This window comes from Macaca mulatta, chromosome 16 (assembly GCF_049350105.2).
Source record: "Macaca mulatta isolate MMU2019108-1 chromosome 16, T2T-MMU8v2.0, whole genome shotgun sequence".
NCBI classification, from domain to species: Eukaryota; Metazoa; Chordata; class Mammalia; order Primates; family Cercopithecidae; genus Macaca; species Macaca mulatta.
In genome coordinates, this window is record NC_133421.1 from 52160430 (window position 1) to 52178141 (window position 17712).

Here is a 17712-nt window from a genome sequence, read left to right on the forward strand (position 1 = left end):
CAGCTTTCTGTGTCCCTCACCCCCAGTAGTTATCTCCTTCCAAACTTCTAGCACCAAGTAAATGAATCAAATTAAAAAAACACCACCAACAACAACAAAGGAAGAAACTAGAGAACATCTTGGGAACTATCCACTTTTGGAACTTATCCCATGCTGGTAGGTTCCACTGGAAAATGTGCATTTATTTAGTAACTTCTTGGATTGTGTATGCGCGTGGGCAAGCGTGTGTGTGGAAACTAGCATTTTAAATGACACTCAATGACACTCGTTCTGTTTCTTCTTTCCTGCTTCCTTTTTTAAAAACTAGGGACAAAGTCTCGCTCTGTCACTCAGCCTGGGGTGCAGTGGTGCAATCATAGCTCACTTCAGCCTGAACCTCCTGGGCTCAAGCGGTCCTCCTGCCTCAGCCTCCCAAGTAGCTAGGGCTACAGATTCATGCCACTATGCCAAGCTAATTTTTAATTTTTAATTTTTTTGTAGAGATAGGGTCTCTATCCTATGTCGCTCAGGCTGGTCTCAAATTCCTGGCCTCAAGTGACTCTCCCACCTTGGCCTCCCAAAATGCTGGGATTACAGGCGTGAGCCACCGTGCCCAGCCCTTTTTTGCCTCCTTGCTGCCCCGCTGCACTCCCCCCCACTGCCTTCCTTTCAAGCACACTTTTCTGCTTTCTTCCTCCACCCTCTTTGCCCCAGATTATGGAGGAAAGCCAGAGGGTCACTACCTAGAGGCCTGGCCAGGGAAAATGGGTCCCACGTCAGAGATGTTGTTTTGGGGATGTGGGGCTAGTCAGCAATTAGGGAGGAGTTTCTGAAACTCTTTCTGGAGCTTCTCCCTATGAAGGGCAGGGGGAGGCAGTGGGTGCCAGGGCAGAAATGATGGGCAGGGTGGGGGTGAGGCCTGGAGGACCAGAAAGATCTATCCATGACCTTCCTGCCCTTCCTACTGTCTCATACCCTCCCACTCTATTTTGCTCTGGTGGTCTGCAGGTGTATGGTGAGCCCCTCTGCCTTGGATTACCTGGGTTGTGAGGCCAGAGGAGCACAGAGCTAAGGGTGCCACCCAGGTGGGTTACAGGGGAAGGGCTCTGACCTTTTTCCTCTCTCAGTCAAAAGGACTGGGTTCAAACCAGTCCTTTGTGGCCATGGCTTTGGAGAAATCACTTGACCATTTTGAGCCATATCCAGCCCCAGGAGAGAATCTGGAACCTAATAGATTTTTGGAAGTACATTTGTCAAGTGAACAAATGAATGATTTCCCTGTTTTTGACACGGGGAAAATAATATTAGCATCAAGTATGTTTTGGGGTGCAAAACCCAAACAAGATGCTGGCCGTGCAGAACTTTGTAAACTCTATGGCCTTCTACTGTTACACAAAATAACAATTCAGAAAAGAAGAACATGGCTGTGGGGCGGGTGGTGATGCTACTGGCCTTCAACCCAGAAGCAGTGTGGATTCCAAGATGAGGGCCTCCGGAGAGGGAGTGTGGCAGGATGAGGGACAACTAGTGGAAAAGTTCAGCTTTCTAGTCTCTGCCTCCTAGAAAATTCTGCAGGAAATGCAGGATTGTTCTGCAAAGCCTCTCCTCTCCCAGTTGCTCGGGGGAAACCCTAGGTGTGCTCAGGGTTATCTCTGGAACATTCAGTGCATACGAGGAGGTCCTGAGCTTTATCATCAGCCCCCACTGGCTCCCGCCCAGTGGGGTGAAATGGCCCTGCCCCTTCTCTGCAGCTCAGGTGACCTCCTCTGCCCTCCCGGAGCCCATTGCCTTCTCGGGTCTGGCTTCCCTCTGAGAACCAGGCTGGTACAGATGTCACTTGACTGGCTCCTCAAGGCTTCCAGCCCCCTTGAGTGTGACGTCAGGGACAATAGGCTGGCTTTGCCACTACTGCCAGCAGCCACAGGCTGACTCCCATAGCATGGGCAGGGGCTCCATTTTCAGATGGGAAAAGGGAAGGCTCAGTGCCCGGGATCCAGGTCACCTCGGTGAGTGTGCCTGAGCCACATCTGGTTTCTCTGCCTATCCACTCTTCTAGGGCCCCCAAGGTTAGAACAAGAGGTAGTGGGCTTAATCCCAGAAAAATTCCAATTTAAATGTAAGAGGTAAAGCCTGTCTTTGGCAACTTTGCCCCATCCCCAACTTTCCTACTTTTGTATGTGAGAGAAGACAAAAGCGCCGTGGGAGATGGGCCAGATAAGGAGGAGGGTCTGGCAACCCAAGCTCCAGGCAGACAGAAGGCACCAGAGTGTCCCACAGTCCTGTAGCATTCTGACCAGGCCCCTTCTGGCTTATTGGGCAACCTAACCTCTGATACTTGGGACTGTTTATTTCTTCCCTTTTGATTATTGAAATGGGCCTAGACTGGCTTTTTTTTTTTAATTTAGATTTAAATTTTAATTTTTTTAGATGGAGTTTCAATCTTGTCACCCAGGATGGAGTGCAGTGGTGCGATCTCCAGTCACTCCAACCTCCGCCTCCTGGGTTCAAGTGATTCTCCAGCCTCAGCCTCCCCAGTAGCTGGGATTACAGGCATCCACCACCACACCAGCTAATTTTTGTATTTTTAGTAGAGACAGGGTTTCACCATATTGGTCAGGCTGGTCTCGAACTCCCGACCTCAGTTGATCCGCCAGCCTCGGTCTCCTAAAGTGCTGGGGTTACAGGCGTAAGCCACTGCCCCCGGGCTTTTTTTTTTTTTTTTTTTGAGATGGAGCCTTGCTCTGTAGCAGCCCAGGCTGGACTGCAGTGGCGTGATCTTGGCTCACTGCAACCTCCGCCTCCTGGGCTCACATGATTCTCCTGCCTCAGCCTTCCAAGTAGCTGGGACTACAGGCATGTGCCATCACACCCAACTAATTTTTGTATTTTTAGTAGAGATGGGGGTTTCACCGTGTTGGCCAGGCTGGTCTCGAACTCCTGACCTCAAGTGATCCACCCTCCTTGGCCTCCCAAACTGCTGGGATTACAGGTGTAAGCCACTGTGCCCAGCCATAGACTGGCTTCTTAAAAGAACCACTTTAAACACCTGTGAAGTCTAAGAAGGTCAAATTTAGGAAAATCTCATCTGCAGGACTGAGGTCCCCTGAGCCACTGGCCACTTGTAATTAATATTAATGAGCTCTAGATGACAGATGTTTATTGCTCGACTGACACATGCTTTGCCAACCCCCAAAGGAGTGCCTCTAAGATCTAAAGGACTTGAATATACCTCACTGTTATGTTGAAGAGAATAAAACTTTCAGGGTATAGTCAGGGTTTGTTTTTTACGTATGAGATCCCAGTGACCCATGGGCAATGTCTGCCTTAAGAAAAAAAGAACTGAGCGTACTCCGGTTGCTTATTGACATTTAAAAATAGCTCCTTTTGTCCAAAAATGAGGCAGACGTGAGACTGTAGACAGGACACTGGGTAATGCTCCTGGAGACCCCAGCCTGGCCCCAGCTCATCCACTTGTTGGCTGTATGACTTTGGTAAGTCTTTCAAACCTTTTTAGCCATTGGTAAGATGAGGGGGTTGAGCTACAGGATCCCTGAAGTCCTGTTCTTTGGGTCCATAGGTCCAAGCGGAGCTCCAAGATGAATAGAATCAGCACCTTCCAAGATTTATTAAATACTTATTTAAAATCTTTTCAGACTGGGCACGGTGACTCACACATGTAATCCCAACACTTTGGGATACCAAGGTAGGCAGATCACTTGAGGCCAGGCGTTCAGGACTAGCCTGGGTATCATAGTGAGACCCCATTTCTACAAAAAAAATTTTTTAAAAATTAGCCAGGCATGTGTGGTAGTGTGTGCCTGTAGTTCCAGATACTCCAGAGGCTGAAGTGGGAGGATCCCCTGAGCCCAGGAGTTTGAGGTTTCAGTGAAACCTCGATCTGTGATCATGCCACTGCACCCCAGGCTAAGGGACAGAGCAAGACCCTGTCTCAAACCAAACCAAACCAAAACAAAACAAGCACATTTTTAAAATTTGATTATGGAAGCATTCATAAAAGTAGAGAGAATGGGCTGGATGTGGTGGCTCACACCTGTAATCCCAGCACTTTGGGAGGCCGAGGCAGGTGGACTGCCTGAGCTCAGGAGTTCGAGACCAGCCTGGGCAATATGGTGAAACCCCGTCTCTACTAAAATACAAAAAGTTAGCCAGGCATGGCAGCGTACACCTGTAATCCCACCTACTCGGGAGGCTGAGACAAGAGAATTGCTTGAACCTGGGAGGTGGAGGTTGCAGTGAGCTGAGATTGCACCTCTGCACTCCAGCCTGGGTGACAGAGCAAGACTCCATCTCAAAAAAAAAAAAAAAAAAAAGAATCATATAAAGATCCTCCATATGTTTATCATGTAGACTAAGCCATTATTAATATTTTGCTATTTTTGCTCATCTATATTTTTTCTGAAGTGTTTTTTGTTATTTTTTGTTTGTTTTTTTGAGTCAGGGTTTTGCTGTATCACTCAGGCGAGAGTACAAGTGGTGCAATCATGGCTCATTGCAGCCTCAACCTCCTGGGCTCAAGGGATCTGCCCGCCTCATTTTTTGATTTTTTGTAGAGACAGGATCTCACCAGGTTGTTCAGGCTGGTCTCGAACTCCCGGACTCAAGCAATCCCTCCAGTTTGGCTTCCCAAAGTGCTGGGATTACAAGCATGAGCGATAGCTTCCAGCTTTTCTAAGGTATTTTAAAGCAAGTTCCCGCAAAACCTCTCTCACCCAAGGCTTCAGCCTACTTCTCTGGAAAATAAGACCCTTTCTTGTATCAATACCATACCATTATCAAACCCAACAACATGGTATTGAACAGCCAGTTTTTGAAGATTTCCTCATACTCAGTCCATTTTCAAATTTCTCCACAATTTTCTGAACAGGCTATCCACCCCTCCGACCCCAGGCCTGTTCTTGGGGCCAACTAGTTTTAACCATTTCTGTTTTTAATGCGTCTGGTGGGTACCTTTACATCTCTAAATAATCAGCTTTTTTGTTTGTTTGTTTGAGACAGAGTTTCACTTTTGTTGCCCAGTCTGGAGTGCAATGGCACGATCCCAGCTCACTGGAACCTCCGCCTCCTGGGTTCAAGCGATTCTCCTGCCTCAGCCTCCCACATAGCTGGGATAATAGGCATGTGCCACCAAGCCTGGCTAATTTTGTATATTTAGTAGAGATGGGTTGGTCAGGCTGGTCTCGAACTCCCAACCTCAGGTGATCTGCCTGCCTTGGCCTCCCAAAGTGCTGGGATTACAGGTGTGAACCACGGCGCCTAGCTGGCTCCCTCCTTTGTAAGATGAAGGTAAGAGCCAACGGTTTCAACAGACCGCTGGATGGACTCAGGGTCCAAGATTTCTGAGTGATCACGAGAAGAACTAAACAAAGGGTGAATGCTTTCAGATCCCAGGACTGTAGGATATACTGATGACTTGTCTGCAGCTACGGGTCCCAGGCCCCTGAGCAGGAGTCTGAAGGAGGGTCCTTCCCAGAGTTAAGGCTGTGTCAGTCCACAGGCTACCGTGGCCAAGTCGGCCTGCTTCCCTCTTTCTCACGAAGGTCTGTTCTCTCTGGAAATATCCCAGAAGCTGGCAATAAAGACAGTTCCCCTTATAGAGCAGCTTCTTCTTTTTTAAAATTTAATTATTTTTATTTTTTATTTTGGAAACAGGGTCTCGCTGTGTCACCCAGGCTTGAGTGCAGGGGCGTGATCAAAGCTCACTGTAGCCTCAACTTCCCAGGCTCAAGCTATCCTCCTGCCTCAGCCTCCTGAATAGCTGGGACTACAGGTGTATGAGACCCTGTCTCATTTTTCAATTTTTTTTTTTTTGTGTGTGTGTGTGTAGACAGGGTCTTTCTTTGTTGCCCAGCCTGGTCTTGAACTCCTAGGCTCAAGCGATCCTCCTGCCTTGACCTCCCAAAGTGCTGGGATTACAGGTCTGAGCCACCTCGCCCGGCTGAGCCGCTTCTTCCGAACGCTGCTTTGGCATTAAGCCATTACAATGCATCGAGGGATGCTAGGAAATGGTTGTATGAGGCAGACTTTTGTTTTTTTCTGTAGGAATGTTATTGCCCATTTTTTCCTCTATGAAGGCCCATGGGAGAAATATCTTTCACGTTTTAGCTTAAGAAAAACAAAAACTGTGCTGCTTTTGAACAACTGGGGTGGTTTGCTTCTGTGGTCGTGGCAAATTTGGTGTCTTAGTTTCCCTCTTAGCTTTGGCTGTGGGGAAATTCAGAGCTTAATTTACAGTTACATGCAGCTCTGGAATAGGAGATGGCACTGTTTTTGATTATTATGAAATACTTCAGGCATTCAAAAATTACAGAGACTATACAACAAATATCCATGTACCCATCACCCAGGTTAAGACACGAGCCTCTTGTATCCATTCCTGATCTCTTTCTTCTTATCCCTACTCTTGTGGTGGATGTTTTCCTGGACTTTTCCCACTTAAAAAATAATATTTTTTTTCTACAAACATATGCATCTATAACAAACATACAATATTGTTTTACACATTTTAAAATATTATAAAAGTGGCTTTATACTGCCTGTATCCCTCTGTAATTTGATCTTTTTACTCAAGAGTTTTCTTTTGAAACTCACCTGTTTTGCCACATGTAACTCTAGTTAATTCATTTTCACTGCTGTATAGTAATCTATTCTAAGACTAGTGTATGAATACGTAGGGTTTAAGAGTACGGCTCTGGGGCCAGGCTGCCTTGGTTCAAACCCCAGCCCTGCCACTTACTAGTTCTGTGACTTGGGCACATGACTTAACCTCCTCTTCTTGTGTCTGTTTCTTCATCTGTAAAATGGGGCTGATGATACCACCTGTCTAACAGAGGTGAAAATAAATGATTCAATAGGTGAAAAGCATTTAAAATATTCCCAGTATGTAGTGTAAGACTTGGTCTCATAAGCACTAATGGAACATTCTTTTAAGAAATGCCATATCACTAATGTCCTTCATAGAACAGAACAGGAAGGTATGTAGAAAAGTGCAGACATCAATGACATGGAGTCCGAAAGGGATTCATACATGTCAGACTGAACAGGAAGATGTTTTAAGACCACATTAATAAACTTAATTCACCTGTAGCTTCTATTTTTATGTATGTAGTAGAATGAAAACACTATGTAAATAAATTAAAAAGAGTTCATAATTAAAAAATAAACATTAGAAGTAATTTTTGGCTGAGCATGGTGTCTCACACCTGTAATCCCAGCACTTTGGGAGGCCAAGGCGGGAGGATCACCTGAGGTCAGGAGTTTGAGACCAGCCTGGCTAACATGGCGAAACCTCGTCTCTACTAAAAATACAAAAATTAGGCTGGTATAGTGGCGCATGCCTGTAATCCTAGCTACACGGGAGGCTGAGGCAGGAGAATCACTTGAACCCAGGAGGTGGAGGTTTTGGTGAGCTGAGATTGCGCCACTGCACTCCAGCCTGGGCAACAAGAGCGAAACTCTGTCTTAAAAAAATAAATAAATAAATAAAAACAATAACAACAAAACGATTATCCTGGCTTGGTGGTGGACACCTGTAGTCTCAGCTACTTGGGAACATCCCTTGAACTGCAGTGAGTTATGACTGTGTCACCGCACTCCAGACTGGGCGACAGAGCTGAGACCCTGTCTCAAAAAAAAAACCTGATTTTTTAAAAAGAGAGTTGGTTATTATTGTTATATATTTATTTTCGTCTTGGTGGAGGTTTAAGTTGTTTATTTATTTATTTATTTATTTATTTATTTATTTTAATTTTTTTTTTTTTTAGACGGAGTCTTGCTTCGTCGCCCAGGCTGGAGTGCAGTGGTGCGATCTCGGCTCACTGCAAGCTCCGCCTTCCGGGTTATGCCATTCTCCTGCCTCAACCTCCCGAGTAGCTGGGACTACAGGCGCCCGCCACCACGCCTGGCTAATTTTTTGTGTTTTTTTTTAGTAGAGACGGGGTTTCACCGTGTTGGCCAGGATGGTCTCGATCTCCTGACCTCGTGATGCACTCGCCTCAGCCTCCCAAAGTGCTGGGATTACAGGCGTGAACCACCGCGCCCGGCCAAGTTGTTTATTTTTATTTTTATTTTTGCTGTCCCTAGGATGTTGCAGGGAACATGATTATCCCTGTTTCTTTGTACATGTGTGCAGGGAAGAGTCCCTGTGAGCCAGGGTATGCCATTGGGAGTGAAATTGCTGGGCGGTAGAGCTCATCTTTCCCTTTCTGGGTGATGCCAAGTTGCGCTCCAGAGTGGCTGCACCGACTTGCTCCCACTGGAGGGAATGGGTGTGCCCGTCACCCTACTCTTACTGATTCTTGGCATTGTTTTTGTACATTACTTTCGCTTAAACTTCATTTGATCTTTCTCCCCCTTTTCCCAGATGTCCCCATTCTTTATATTCATCCTATTATGTATTTCCATAAGCACCTTTTTTTTTTTTTTTTTTTTTTTTGAGACCGAGTCTCGCTCTGTTGCCAGGCTGGAGTACAGCAGCGGGATATCGGCTCACTGCAACCTCTGACTCCTGGGTTCAAGCGATTCTCCTGCCTCAGCCTCCCAAGTAGCTGGGATTACAGGCATATGCAAGCATGCCCAGCTAATTTTTGTATTTTTAGAAGAGACAGGGTTTTACCATGTTGGCCAGGATGGTCTCGATCTCCTGACCTCGTGATTCGGCTGCCTCAGCCTCCCAAAGTGCTGGGATTACAGGCGTGAGCCATCGCACCTGGCCCCATAAGCACCTTTTTATCTACTCTCCCCCTTTTTTCTTTTGAATGAAGCAGCATATAAATACATAAAAATTAGACAGCATCCCCCAGAATGAAGAACACAATCTCTAGGGGCAGCCTGCTACCCTAGGCCTGGACCTAAAGGCTTCCTGGCACTCAGCATTGTGAAGGTAGCTATTAGAAGAGGCTAACATTTGCTGCGTGTTTATTACATGATAAGTGCTCTACAAACATTACCTTATTTAATCTCACAGCAACTCCATGAAATAGGACTGTTATTCCAGGAATTTTGATTCAAACAAGGCAGAATGATGCCAGAGTCTATGCTTTTAACCATAGGTCTTCCTACAGGGCTGCCATGTGGGGTGACTCAGGCCGCACATTGCACAATTCCAGGGGGCACCATTTGTGCAGACTACAATGTGAATGGCACCCTCTGGGGGTGTGCGTCGCAGTGGTCCTGGCCTTCTACTGAGTAGGAGCTTAAAATGCTTAGAAATGACAGGCTTAGAAGAGTAAGCCCCACTACACACTGAGGGGCCTTTCTGCTCTGGATTTATGGTGCTTTCTGAAGGTCATGGTTCTTCATGTTTTAAAAGCCTATTGGCATGAGAGCCCTCCCACCTATACAAACATTTGTTTAGGAGGGGAGAGCCCAGCGTGGATCCTGTGCTCTGACACCAGCCGTGTAAGGGCACAGACTCGGCCACTGGTCGTGGCTTTCTCCCTTGGCCACTGCAGACTTATTGAGCAATATATTATGAGTGTGCCTCACTCTGATGATGTGTTATGGATAAATCATTAAGGAGGCAGCTCACCGCGGTGATGTATTGGTGTAATAGATCATCAGAGTGAAGTCTTCTACCGACATACGGGCTGGCTCAAAGGGTGGTGTCATTCAGGGAAGAATTAGCCCAGCAGCAGATCTGGCTTAATTACAGGATAAAAGGTTTGTGAATGATAGGCTGAAGTCTGCGGCACCAGCATTTTGATTCTTGATGTAAAAATATAATTGGGCTTCCCGAGGGAATTTTTGATTATTTTCAAACAGCCTTCCGCTTTATCATAACAGCACAACTTGCCACGTGGCTGCAGGGGGACCTTTTATCCGGGGGGATCTCCAGGCCCTTTCCCCATCTGAATTATTGTCCTCCTTTCAATTTGTAGGTCACAGAATGAGTTAAGGGAGATAAAACTCAGGAGACCTGCCTTTCAGGCCTTCAGAATAATGTCTTTAGCAACTGGACCATTGGAATCCAGTGATTTATTCAAATCATCATTAACTAAGGCAGTGGTTTCCAACTACTGAACTAAGACTGCGAGCATCTGCGGGGGAGAGGGGATGTTCTGGTGAGTGTGTGTCTCAGGCCATCAGCACCTTAGGGATAATAATAATACATGTTTTTCCAACACTTAACAGGTGTTGTTGTGCTAAACGTTGAGCTAAAGGCTTTGCATGTATCATTTAATTTCATTCAATCCACATGACAACATTGTGAGACAGGCATCATGATTTTTTTCTTTTTTTTTTTTTTTGAAACAGTCTCTCTCTGTTGCCCAGACTGGAGTGCGGTGGTGCAATTTCGGCTCACTGCAACCTCTGCCTCCCAGGTTCAAGCGATTTTCCTGCCTTAGCCTCCTGAGTAGCTGGGATTACAGGCGCCTGCCACCACACCCGGCTAATTTTTGTATTTTGTATTTTTAGTAGAGACAGAGTTTCACCATGTTGGCCAGGCTGGTCTCGAACTCCTGACCTCAGGTGATCTGCCCACCTTGGCCTCTAAAGTCCTGGGATTACAGGTTGTGAGCCACCGTGCCTGGCCTATGATTTTTATTATTCCCATTTTCCAGATGAGAAAACCAGCCAAGAGCTGGCCTTATTGGCCAAGGTTGTACAACTGCTCAGTAACAGAGCCGGTGCACCTGAGGCTGTGGGTGATTCGTGTGCACTTCCCTTCCCACCCCCAATGCCGCCGTTCCTTTGAAGACCCTAAACCAGTGCTTCTGGAACTACAGGCCTCAGTAAGCAGAAAGATGTGTTTGTGAAAACTCAATTATTTTGTTTTAAAATACATACATCAACTTTAGGTCTTTCTTAACACCTATTAGTAGGGTCCCCAGTTTGGCCTAAGTTGGTTATTTCTTGAGAAGCCTATAGGGTGAGACTTCCTAGCAATGGTAGGCTAAACTATGTGGACCAACTCTCCCACTGAAGACAAATAACAAAGCTACATAAACTATTATTTAGAAATCTTCAGTAGTATGAAATTGCTGACAAGATAGAAATGACTAGGTCAGGCGGGGCGCGGTGGCTCATGCCTGTAATCCCAGCACTTTGGGAGGCCGAGGCAGGCAGATCATGAGGTCAGGGGATCGAGACCATCCTGGCTAACACGGTGAAACCCCATCTCTACTAAAAATAAAAAAAATAATAAAAATAAAAAAATTAGCCGGGCGTGATGGCGGGCGCCTGTAGTCCCAGCTACTCGGGAGGCTGAGGCAGGAGAATGGCGTGAACCTGGGAGGCGGAGCTTGCAGTGAGCCGAGATCGCGCCACTGCACTCCAGCCTGGGCGACAGAGGGAGACTCCGTGACTCCGTCTCAAAAAAAAAAAAAAAAAAAAAAGGAAAGAAATGACTAGGGCAACAGGGAAGAGAGAGGGAAGAGAGAGAATAGGAACCAGAGAGGTGAAGGAGCACCAAAGCTGTTTTTGCCCGGCAGGTATTTGCTGGTCCTTTGTGGGGAACTTCCCAGGATGGGCTGCAACCTGGCTGGAAATGGAAGCCAGGAGCCAGCCAAGGAGAGGCGGCCCTCCTACAGTACACTGGGACTTCCCAGCGGGGAGGGTGGCTAGAAGTGGAGCAGCCCTCTTGAAGAATCATAACTCAGGTTCCAATTACTCAGATTGTCCAGGTCCAGGAAATCTCAGGCCTTGGATTTGGCTTAAGGTGGTCCCAAACTGATATGACCCCAACACGTTAAAGAAGCAGATCATCTCTGGGTATATCTACACCCAGAGGCCTCATGTTATTCCTATACATAATGTTTAAAATACTAGAATATTGTCAAAGATAACCAGGTACGCAAGGAAACCAGATAGAATAGAAGCAGATCTATAAAGATGTAAGCTATTGAGATTATCGAACTACAGACAATAGGTGACTTTTCTTGCTTATTATGGTTAAATAAATAAAAGATAAACTTGAATATATCTCCAGAGAACAAAAAAATTTTTTTAATTTGTTATGGGACAAATATGTCACTAACAATCTTGTTCTTACCTCCCACTCTACCTCCCCAAGGCAGAATAAAATTCTGGAAAGAAAATTTATTTATTTATTTATTTATTTATTTATTTATTTTTATTTTTGAGACGGAATCTTACTCTGTCGCTCAGACTGGAGTGCTGTGGCATGATCTTGGCTCACTGCAACCTCTGCCTCCTGGGTTCAAACGATTCTTCTACCTCAGCCTCCTGCGTAGCTGGAATTACAGGCACCCACTACCACGCCCAGCTGATTTTTGTATTTTTAATAGAGACTGGGTTTTACCATGTTGGCCAGGCTTGTCTCGAACTCCTGACCTCAAGTGATCTACCCACCTCGGCCTCCCAAAGTGCTGAGATTACAGGCGTGAGCCTCCGTGCCCAGACTGAACAGCAAAATTTAATATGAAAATCTCACTTGGCTCAGTATTAGGCAAACTACAGAAGACATTGTCCTGTCCTCAGTATATTTATTTTTAACAAAGAAGGTCAAACATAGAACTTCCTTTTGGCTTTTACTTGTGACTCTAAAAAATTAGAATTTGAAGCTGGGTGTGGTGTCTCATGCCTGTAATCCCAGCACTTTGGGAGGCCAAGGGGGGCAGATCACTTGAGGTCAGGTGTTTGAGACCAGTCTGGGCAACATGGCGAAAACCCGTTCCCAGCTACTTGGGAAGCTGAGGCAGGAGAATCACTTGAACCTGGGAGGTGGAGGTTGCAGTGAGCCCAGATCACTGCACTCCAGCCTGGGCGACAAAGTTAGACTCCATCTCAAAAAAATAAAAAAAATATTAGAATTCGCATTTTATTATTAATATGGAAGTAAGAAATACCTTTCAATAAATTGACTAAAAAGTCTTGAGAAAATACAATGGACAATATACTATACTCCCATTCCCCAAAAAGCAGGGAGGAAATACAACCTGAAAATTTTAAATCATTGTAGAAAATATTCAATTTGATATATAAGTGTTGAAGTATGAAACGTAAGTGGATGTGATGTTATGATGTATAGATGACATGGCCAAAAATACTTAGGATATTGGAGTATAACGTCATAGTTTAAGAACACAGGCTCCACATCAGACACACCAGGTTGGGGTCCAGCTCTGACACATTTTTGAATCTTGGGCAAGTTATTTAACTTCTGAGAGCTTCAGTTTGGTTATCTGCAATATGGAGATAATAAGAGCATTGCCCCTGCTTCTCGGAGTTGTAAGGAGTCAAAAGAGATTCTGGATGTTAAGAATTCGGCATTCTGCCAACATGAAACTTGCCACTGTGACTTTAGTTTCTTGGAGAAGCATTACTGCATCCAGATGAAAGTGGCATTTGCATTTTGCTTGCACTTCAAATCCGGGAAAGTTTTATGTAAAGAGAGTGATTGCCTATGTGTAACTAGTCACAAAAACTCTCTTACCATAAAAAGTTGATGAAATTTGGTTCCTGAGGACTGACTCAGGGCTGCTCAACTTGGACATTGACAGTGAGCCTTTTGACAAAGAAGGCACTTATTCTGGCCTCTAAAATCAAGGCCATCTCCTTGTGAAGGGTAGAAATCCAGGTGAGATAAGATTGATAATCCTGTATTACAGAATTTATTGAAGAAGTCCAGATTAAAAATTGGGTTGTCTGTCAGTCTATCAGCCTGTTTTCTACATTTTTCTCTGTCATTTACAAAAACTATTCCTGTATAACACTGAATTCCCTGTGGACCTCATCAATGCTAATAGCCCTTCCTCTTTCATTCAGAAGGACAAGCTTAGTCATGTTTCCTAGCAGAGGTCCCTGGGTTTGTCCTTGCCTTGCTGAAGGCTTCGCTATTACTATTTAAAGTTTTTTCAGTTATTTGGTTTCAAGTGGGGAAGGAGGGCACATGAATGGACATGACCATTGAAGTGTGGTGTAGGCGGGATTCTTTTTCTTTTGGGTAATTTCCTTGAATCTCAGTGAGAGGGTACAGGTTGGAAACAACCAATCTGAAGACCAGTCAAAGGCTCAACTGTTGATTGGCAGATCACTGTGTAACGGTTTGGGTCCCTTGAGTCAGGGGACTGAGTATCATTTGTGTTTCCCAGTATCTCAGCCTGAGTTTGGGAGATGCCTGAGGTTGGGTTCCCTGGAAACAGACTCTGAGATAGAGAGCTGCATGCAGAACATTAATTAGGAGTGTTCTTGGGAGATGTACATGTAAGGGGGCAAGGGAGGCAGGACGGGGCAGAGGGAGAAGCTGCCCCACAATGTGCTGGCCATGGAGACCTCAGTTAATTCTACAGGGAGCTCTGGAGCTGGGATGGCCCTCCAGAGTTGTCCTATTGTGGGAGAGCTGGGCCTTTGCATCCCCCATCAGCCAGTCATTGACTAAGGCTCTCCCCCAGGAGGGGATGTGCCTTGGGTCACGCATTTCCCAATGAGGGATGAACCTCTGAGCCATTAGCAGCCCCTATTCTCAGTAGCTAGGGGATGGGTGTGTGGGCCCTGAAAAGGGATCTGGGTGGGCAGTGTCTCTGACAGACGACCCTTCGACGAGTGGCTCTTTTCTTCCTTCCTTCCTTCCTTCCTTCCTTCCTGTCTTTCTTTCTCTCTTTCTTTCTTTCTTTCTTTCTTTCTTTCTTTCTTTCTTTCTTTCTTTCTTTCTTTCTTTCTTTCTTTCTTTCTTTCTTTCTCTCTCTTTTTCTTTCTTTCTTTCTCTTTCTTCTTTCTTTCTTTCTTTCTTTCTTTCCTTTCTTTCTTTTCTTTTCTTTCTTTCTTTTTTCTTTCTCTTTTCTTTCCCTCCCTTCCTTCCTTCCTTCCTTCCCTTCTTTCTTTCTTTCTTTCTTTCTTTCTTTCTTTCTTTCTTTCTTTCTTTCTTTCTCTTTCTTTCTTTCTTTCTTTCTTTCTTTCTTTCTTTCTTTCTTTCTTTCTTTCTTTCTTTCTTTCTTTTTCTTTCTCTCTCTCTTTCTTTCTCTCTTTCTTTCTCCTTACTCTGTTGTCCAGGGTTGAGTGCAGTGGCAAGATCTTGCTGCAAGCTCTGCCTCCTGGGCTCAGATGATTCTCCTGCCTCAGTCTCCCAAGTAGCTGGGATTACAGGCACCTGCCATCACGGCAAGCTAATTTTTGTATTCTTAGTAGAGACGGGGTTTCACCATGTTGGCCAGGCTGGTCTTGAACTCCTGACCTCAGGTGATCTGCCAGACTCGGCCTCCCAAAGTGCTGGGATTACAGGCATGAGCCACCGCGCCTGGCCTGGGAGCTACTTTTCAATGGGTGTGTAGTTTTTCTTGCAGAGGGCATGCCCTGCTTCAGAACTCTAGGCATCTATAATATTATTTCTTATTGGGGCTCACCAGAAACTCCATGTGGTGTTTCTTCCTCCACAAAAAACACAGAACCTTTAGTACCACAGAGTCTGCCGAGTCACACAGTGCAGGAGGCAGGGCTTTCTGATCACAGCCTGAACCTGCTGCAGAGTCCTTTCCGGCTCTGGGTCGCTTTCAATGCTGGCAGCCTTCTTTGTTACCTGCAGGGTTAGGGTAGTATTCCGTAGTGTGGACTATGGCACCTCCAGAACCTGATGAAACCCACCAAGCATCATACTTCTTGATTCATTGTGGGAGCTGAGGCTCTGGAGCTCTGGAGGGGGAATGGCTATTTAGAGTTCTTCTAAAGTGATACAAAACAAAACAAAACAAAAAAGTAGGTGTTTGCATCCCTGCCTCAGCCAGTCCTTGATCATAATCTGTCCTGGAAGGGGCATAATATTGGACAGGGCAGTTCCTTGTGGCCAGAGTAATTCTCAATGAGGGATGTAGCTGTGAGCTTAGTCCCCAGAGCTGAAACAGGTGAAGAGGGGATCTGGGGAGGGGAGCACAGCTTTCATGACACCCAACCCAACTCCAGGGGTAGGACTAGGGTGAGGCAAGTGAGACACATAGGAACAAGTGTAGCGAGTCCCTCAGACTCGGGTTATGTGAGTGCAGATTCAGCTCTTGCCTCACCCTAGTCCTGGGCCTGTCAAACACCCGTGGGACACTAATAGCAGGAAATCATAGGAAGTTCAGTTTGGCTAGGAGAAACTTCATGTCTCCATGAAGACAGACTCTTTCTGGAACGGGTGGAATGATGTGTTGGACAGCATTGTCCTAGACTATTTCCTTTCCACTTCTCTGCAGGGGACCGGGAAGGTGGACACTAGAGAAAGGTGTCAGCTGTCACTACTGCCAAAAAATTCAAAACACCTTTCCTATCAGTTATTCTATGACTTTATTTCTCTGAGCCCCATGGTCATCTTTGTGTTGTGGAATGAAGTCAAAGGAAGGAGTTTAAGCTAGAAAATTTTGAAATTTCCTTCTGTTATTATGGCATTGAAGATATTGTCTAATCCTGATCCTACTGGCCAGCTTCCGTGGGTAGAACCAGCCTGGAAGCATCAGGTCTCACCGGTGTGAGGGGGTGGATTACACAATGGCCAAAAAAGAGAAGACCAGCCATGCCATTCTGGGAGAGGAGGAGATGATTTGAAGGCTAGGCACATAACTCATAGGCAAGTAGGAATTAGAATTAGAGCTTGTTATGCTCTGAATGTTTGTGTCTCACCAAAATTTATAGGTTGAAACCTAACCCCTGAGGTGATGGTATTAAGAGATAGGGCCTTTGGGAGGTGATTAGGTCATGAGGGCAGCATGAATGGCGTTAGTCCCTTATAAACGAGGTGGAGTGGCTGGGTGTGGTGGTTCATGTCTGTCATCCCAGCACTTTGGAAGGCTGAGGTGGGTGGTCAGGAGTTCGAGACCAGTCTGGCCAACATGGCGAAACCCTGTTTCTACTAAAAAATACAAAAATTAGCCAGACATGGTGGCGGGTGCCTGTAATCCCAGCTACTCGGAAGGCTGAGGCAAAAGAATCACTTGAACCCGTGAGGCATAGGTTGCAGTGAGCTGAGATCATGCCATTGCACTCCAGCCAGAGTGACAAGAGTGAAACTGTGCCTCAAAAATAAAATAAAATAAAATCAAAATAAATAGAAGAGGTGGAGCCTGTTTGCCCCTTCTGCTGTGTAAGGATGTAGCAAGAGGTGCCATCTATGAAGAATGGGCCTCCACCAGGCACTGCATCTGCTGGTGCCTTAATCGTGAACTTCCCAGCCTCCAGCACTGTGAGCAATAAATTTCTGTTGTTTACAATTTACTCAGTCTAAGGTATTTTGCTGTAGCAGCCCAAATGTACAAAGACAGAACCCCATGGGAAGAGAGAACAGGAGTTGAATACAGAGCAGGCTGAGTGAAGTAAGACATGAGTGTGGGGCTAGATCATTCCTAGACTGGCCCTGAGCACACTGAATTCTGGTCATGGCATCCAGTGTATGTGTGGGCATCCATGGATAGTTTTGTCTTTCAGGATCTTGGACCACTTTTCCCAACTTAATATATACAACTTAAACATTTCTAATCAGTTTTCTCATTGCAGTTTTTACTTTTAACTTAACAATTTGATAATAAAGTTTAACTGGAAGGATAAAATTAGCCAAAATAAAACTTTGAAATATAAGCATACAATATTATGTATATAATACTATCTATCAAATGTGTTATAAAGCAACAACCATGAAAACAGCATGGTACATGTATAGGAATAGGCAATTAGACCAGGGGAATATGTACAACAGGGAGTCTAGAAAAAAATATGTGTGTATATGATAATTAAATATATGACAAAAATAGCATTTCACATCAGTGAGAAAAGGATGGTTTATTACAGAAA